The sequence below is a fragment of the Thermobia domestica genome, chromosome 4 (genome assembly GCF_964235325.1).
Source record: "Thermobia domestica chromosome 4, izTheDome1.hap1.1, whole genome shotgun sequence".
NCBI lineage: Eukaryota > Metazoa > Arthropoda > Insecta > Zygentoma > Lepismatidae > Thermobia > Thermobia domestica.
In genome coordinates, this window is record NC_137457.1 from 4,584,223 (window position 1) to 4,590,475 (window position 6,253).

The following is a 6,253-nucleotide window of genomic DNA, read 5'->3' on the forward strand; positions in this document are numbered from 1 at the left end:
GTTGGTTTGAAATCAGTTAATATTGTATCTTTAAAATTCTTATTTAAAGGTGAAATGTAATACAGTAATAATTGTACTATGTATATACTATCATATGTTAATTCTGTATTTCAAAAATAATTACTCAAGATTACTTTCAAAATGATGTAAACACAACAATTATGAATGTATGAATTAGCAAAATGAAATACATGTGTTGTACGATAACTGACGTTATACATGTTACACAACAAATCGTACACAAAATTAATCGGAACCTGAATAAGCTAGAGTTTTTAATCTGAATAGGCAGAATGAAAGGTTTTTAATGTGGTTAGAAGTTAATAACATAATTCGTTTACGGTTATCAATACTATATTGTGTTTTTCCACTATTGTTAAATGTACTATACTAAAGTGCATGTACAGGATGATTCTAATTAACTTTACACTTTCAAAATGTAAAAAAAAAAAAAAAAAAAAAAAAAAGACTACTCGTTAGAATGACTTCAAATTTGAACTGAATATACTTGAAGAAGGGGGAAATGGCATGGCATAAGAAAGAAAAAAAAAAACAAGTTTTAGGTGCGCTTTTAACTAACAGTGTCTCAACTGTTGAATGACTTGGAAGTAATTTTATCCATCACAAAACCGAAACTATCGTGCACATTGAACAGTATAGGAAAGGGGGGCAAGAGTACGCAAATTTTAATTAAACTTATATATTTTGGTAAAAAATAGTTACAACGGAAAACTTTTACATGGAACACAAAAGTTGAACTCTCCTTTACGAAATGTGAACTCAACTTTTATATACCTCTATTCTTAGAGGAACTAGAACTCATAAAATGAAAACATTCAAATTCGTACTCTTGCCCCTATATGTGGGGCAAGAGTACGAAGTCAAAGGGGCAAGAGCACGCACCCAAAAGAGCATTAACTATTATCACAGATGAAGGTGCTTACTCCTTTACATGATGTGCATTGTTCATGCCACCATTCATGGCATCTTGCGCACTTGATCCAGTCTTCTATTGGTGGATCACTGTAGATGATATTGCATAATGGACACTCGTACACTACTTTCTCACTGACCTGAGGAATTGTACCTACAAATTCGGTTGTAGCTTTCCTGGTGCAAGATGATGTTTGCCTTTGCTCTTTGGAGGGCGCCGTTTCGGAAGTAAGTTCTGCTCGAAAGGAGAGGATGTCAGAATCTCTGACTTCGAGAAGATCAAGATCTAGTGGTTGAGTGCTTGGTAGCAGTTGGAAGAGGCCTGACAACCACCAAAGGAGTGCATGATGTAGATGGTCCACATGGGCCCCTGCTTACCTCCAGTAAAGATCAGTTTACTGGCTGAAGGTTTGGTAACCGATGAACGAGCAGCCAGCAGAGAAGTGTTTGATGTGGACAATCTGCATGAGCTCCTGTTTGCTTCTAGTGAGAATCCAGTGTTACTGGTTGAAGGTTAGGTAACAGATGAATGAGAACGAGCAACCGGCAGAAGAGTATTTGAAGTGGACAGTCCGCATGAGCTCTTGCTTGCTTCTAGTGAGGATCTAGCGTTACTCTTTAAAGGTTTGGTAACAGATGGAGGAGGACGAGCAACTGGCAAAGGAGTGTTTGATCTGGATGCACCGCATGGGTCCCTTTTTACTTTCAGTGAATCATCCGATGAATGATTTTGGGCTCTATTCAGGTCTGATGCTTGATTTGTTGCTTCAGGAATGCTTTCGTCTTCAGACCTGGCTTCTACATTTAAGTCTACCACATCCACAATAGAAGGAAGAAAATCTTCTTCAGTGAACACATCTGGATTCAGTAGGACAACTCCAGATTCTTGAAGGCTGGATACCAATGGTTGCAGCTTTGTAGTAAGCCTCAGTAAACAAGCTCGCAACTTGGAATTATGTGGGATGGATGATTCCTCATCCATTTATCACACGCTGTTGAATACCAGGATTTCAGCGGGTCAAAAAAGGAGCGATCTAATGGTTTCAAATTATGACTGGGATTTGGTGGTAAACTCAACATCACTATCCCATTTTGCCTGCAGAAATCAATCGCTTCGATTGAAATGTGAGAGGTCTGATTGTCAACAAGTAAAAGCACCTTTTTCGTAACCAAATTTGATCGCACATGTTGGTGTAAATAATATAACAATTCTACGAAAAGTTGTGAGTTGATGAACCAGAATTAGATATTCCCACAGAACCTGGCGGCGAACCATCGAATAATTCTTGTGTCATTTGTTTTGTGGGAAATATCTTGGGAATAAAGGAACCAGATGCACTCCATGCAACAGCTATATGTTAACTCCAAAATCACTAAATACAGTTTTATTCACAACTGATTTTTAGCCGACTTTTGGAACTTTATGAGAAACCGTATTTATGCCAGTTTCGTACATGTTGTAGATATCCCGTGAAGAAAAGCCGTTTTGTCTTACAAGATTTTTAGACAATTAAGAAAGCATTCAACTTGTGGCTTGCTAAAACCACGAGCTCTCCCCAGACCAGTCTTTGAAGGCTGTTGCAAAGCAATTGTTAAATGTCTACGACGGAAAGACTCTGTCCAATCTCTTTCTGCCATTCGATTCACATGGCTAAATGATATGGGGAAACTAGTTACGTTCAGCAAAATTGTATGTCATTCTTCTTAGACCTTTTAAAGTTAATTCATAGAAGAATTGATCCAGTAATGTGATATATTCCACTAATTCGTTCTCTATTTCTTCGGTAAATAGGCCTACTGGCTTTATTGTACCTAAAGACGTTGCAGATTCTCATTCAAAAAAAAGGAAAAAGAAAAGAAAAAAATCCTTAATTCTCCTCATATCAGTAATGGGAATGCATAGGATACAAAAAAAAAAAAACAGATAATATTTAGACCCTTTATAAAAATATATTTCCAAATTCAGCTTACTCCATCAGTTACAGAATGCTTGTCACCTACGAGGGTAACTTGAGAACTTCTCGACCAATCCTTGATGAAGCTACATATTGTCAAATGTTAGGTTAGCTTCATATATCTTTATAGGATCCCATACCAATCATTGGACTGATACCGCCTTATGCATAGTCGTTTTAACGTATGATTACTAAAGGACTGAGTACTACAGGAAACATGTGGTAATCGAACTTTTTAGTATGGCACTAATCACACGTCAGAACGACTCTGCATAAGGCCCATTGAAATTTCTTACTGAAGACTACTGACATTTAAGATATAAGAGGACAAAGCATAGTATTTCTGAAACCTGAATAAAATAAGCAAGCGTAACGTTATTCAATAACTGCAGATGTCACTATCTCACACGTTTATCTGTTTCGAAAACAAACACCACCTTAAATACTGTTATGTAAAGAATGGTATTTAGAATAAAAATGTATTCCTCGTACATAAGAAAATATCAGGATTCTTCAGAATTCTCAACGTTAGAGGCTACATGTGGGAACCAGTATTCGTAAAGTTTGCCGTCACTCTCTATTACAACGGAATCTACATTCTTTTTTGATTGTTAGTTCTAAATCAAATTGGATTCTTTTTCATAGAACAGAAGGGGCAAGAGTACGCACGCGTACCCTTGCCCCGTAGGTATGTGCGTACCCTTGCCCCCTCACTACACAATTAACTTCCCCGTGATGTTGTACAGCCAACTGTTGGAAGAAAGTCAATTTACTCCATCATGTCAAACAATGGATATGTTAGAAACTAACGCTTAACAGTGCTTTCAAATCGTTATAAAATTGTGTAAGTTATTCATTAACTACTTATGTCCCAATATTACATCAAACTATTAGAAAAACATAAATAATTACCTAGAAAGCTTGTAGTTAGCCGCAGCACACTCAAACTTGTTTAGGTTCTAGACGCCATTAACATCAAACTCCAGGTGGCGCATTATTGCCATACGCGAATATATTCACCTGATTTTAGGGAATCGTATCCTTACCCCCCACGTACTCTTGCCCCCCTCTACTCTATAGTTGGTTTAATGTGCAACTCATGCCAAAGCCGTCGTATTTCGATTCAAAATGTCACTTGTAGCCGAATCCACTTTCGTTATACCGCATATAGCGCCATCTATTGATACATTTCGGAACTTGTTTTTTCTTATGCCATACCGTTTCTTCCTTCTTCAAGTATATTCAGTTCAAATTTGAAGTCATTCTGACCAGTGTTTTTTTTATTATTTTATTTTATTTTATTTTATTTTTTTAACATCATTTTGAAAGTGTAACGTTAATTAGAATCATCCTGTACATGCACTTTAGTATAGTACATGTACATTTTTTTACAGCATTTTGAAAATGGAACTTTACTTATAATCACCATTTATATGATTTAGTTGACAATGTATTAGACTACAATATTATTACATGCCTTTTTAATTACAGGTCTATGCCTTTTTAATTCACCATAATAAACATGTTTTGTAGTTATAAACACACACTCTCTACTATTCTGTTTAGGTTATTTCATTTAATTCGAGCTTCCATTAATCAGGTTGACTTATTCTTCCAATTAGATCGAATTGACGAGGTTTGACTGTATAAATAAGATAACACAAAATTATTAAGTATTAGTAGTTCGTTTTCACATTTATCTATTCTTGATAGTGTTTGTTGAGTTATAGAGTAGCTCATTTAATTATTCTGAAAAACTAACCATTTTTAACTAGTAAGTAAAGACAATTCGGTAGTATGCTTTATCTACATGGTGGCCACAAAGTTCCGTTACTCTTGAAAATAAGTAACATAAACCACTAAAACGTACATAAATAATTACATGGAAAGAACTGAATGACATGAACAACAATGCTTTCGAGGAATTTTTATTGCGATATTAAACATTATGGGTCCAAAAGATCATTCTGTACACCGTCATTCTCATGACAAAGGATAATACGCCACCAGGTTTTGTGCAACATTTTGTGGAGCATTGCAGGTGTAACTTGAATGAAAGCTTGTTTCACAGCTTCTGTCAGTTCAGCAGTGCTATCGTAACGGTTTTGTGCAACGATGTTCTTTATGAACCTCAATAGCAAATTATCACAGGGACGCGTGTTTGGCTCGTTCTTTTTCGACGCTATTGTGAATCAGCAGCGATACCTGGACCTGTTGCAGAACTAGTTTCTTCCTCTCTTAGAGCAGCACGGAATCAGACATGCTGCTTTCAGCATGATGTGGCACCTGCCCATTATGCCCTCGCCATACACAAATATCTTACGGAAGACTTTTCTAGGCGTTGGATTCGTCATGGTAGTTCTGATCTGTCCGTACCACTTGCCTGGCTAGCACGAAGCCCAGACGTCATAACCTGTGATAATTCGTTATGGGGGTTCATAAAGGACATCGTTGCACAAAACTGTTGCGATACCACTCCGAACTGGCAGAAGGTGTGAAACAAGCTTTCACTCTAGTTACACCTGCAATGCTCCTCAAAATGTCGCACAGAACCTGGCGGCGTATTATCCTTTGTCATGAGAATGACGGTCGACAGACTGGTTCTTTGGACACTTAATGTTTAATATCTCAATAAAATATCTGGAAAGCATTGTTGTTCATGTCATTCAGTTCTTTCCGTGTAGTTACTTACGTACGTTTAGTGGTTTATGTTACTTATTTTCAGGTGTAACGGGACTTTGTGGCCACCCTGTATATCCAATAAAACAACTTCACCTTCCTTTTGAGACAGTGGCGTTCAAGACTATTCTTTTAAATTCTGAATTTATAAAATCGAACAGTGTGATTCGTTCCAGATTCTTAATCAAATAAATTCATTAATAAATCATTAATAAATTCCTTACAAATCGATCAACTTTAATTTATTCTTCTTTTACGACATTTCTACAGGTAGATATAATAGTTCACTGAGCGCAGTATATATCCTTATTTGAATGCAAATTGTTTTGTCAGTGAACGCAGAACAAATTTAGCAAATCCAGTAACTTTTTGGTATTGTAAAGACAATACTTTTTTTTTTCTACGCCAAAGAAAAGTTTATGATATTTAAGTTGGTTATTTCGTTTCTCAGGTATGGACAAAAGACCATGTGGTGCTGTGTTACAGAGACGTGTTAGCGACTACATAATCACAGTAAAAGTATTTTGGGGATGTAGAATCTATCTTTGAAACTTAACCTTTTTTTCTAGCACTAAGAAAAAATGACAGATAAGACTACAGTTCTATGTTAGATCGGAACTACATGTATCCGCATCGGTAATCAAACCTGGAGCTCCCACACCAAAGGTGAGATCACAATTCGTTGG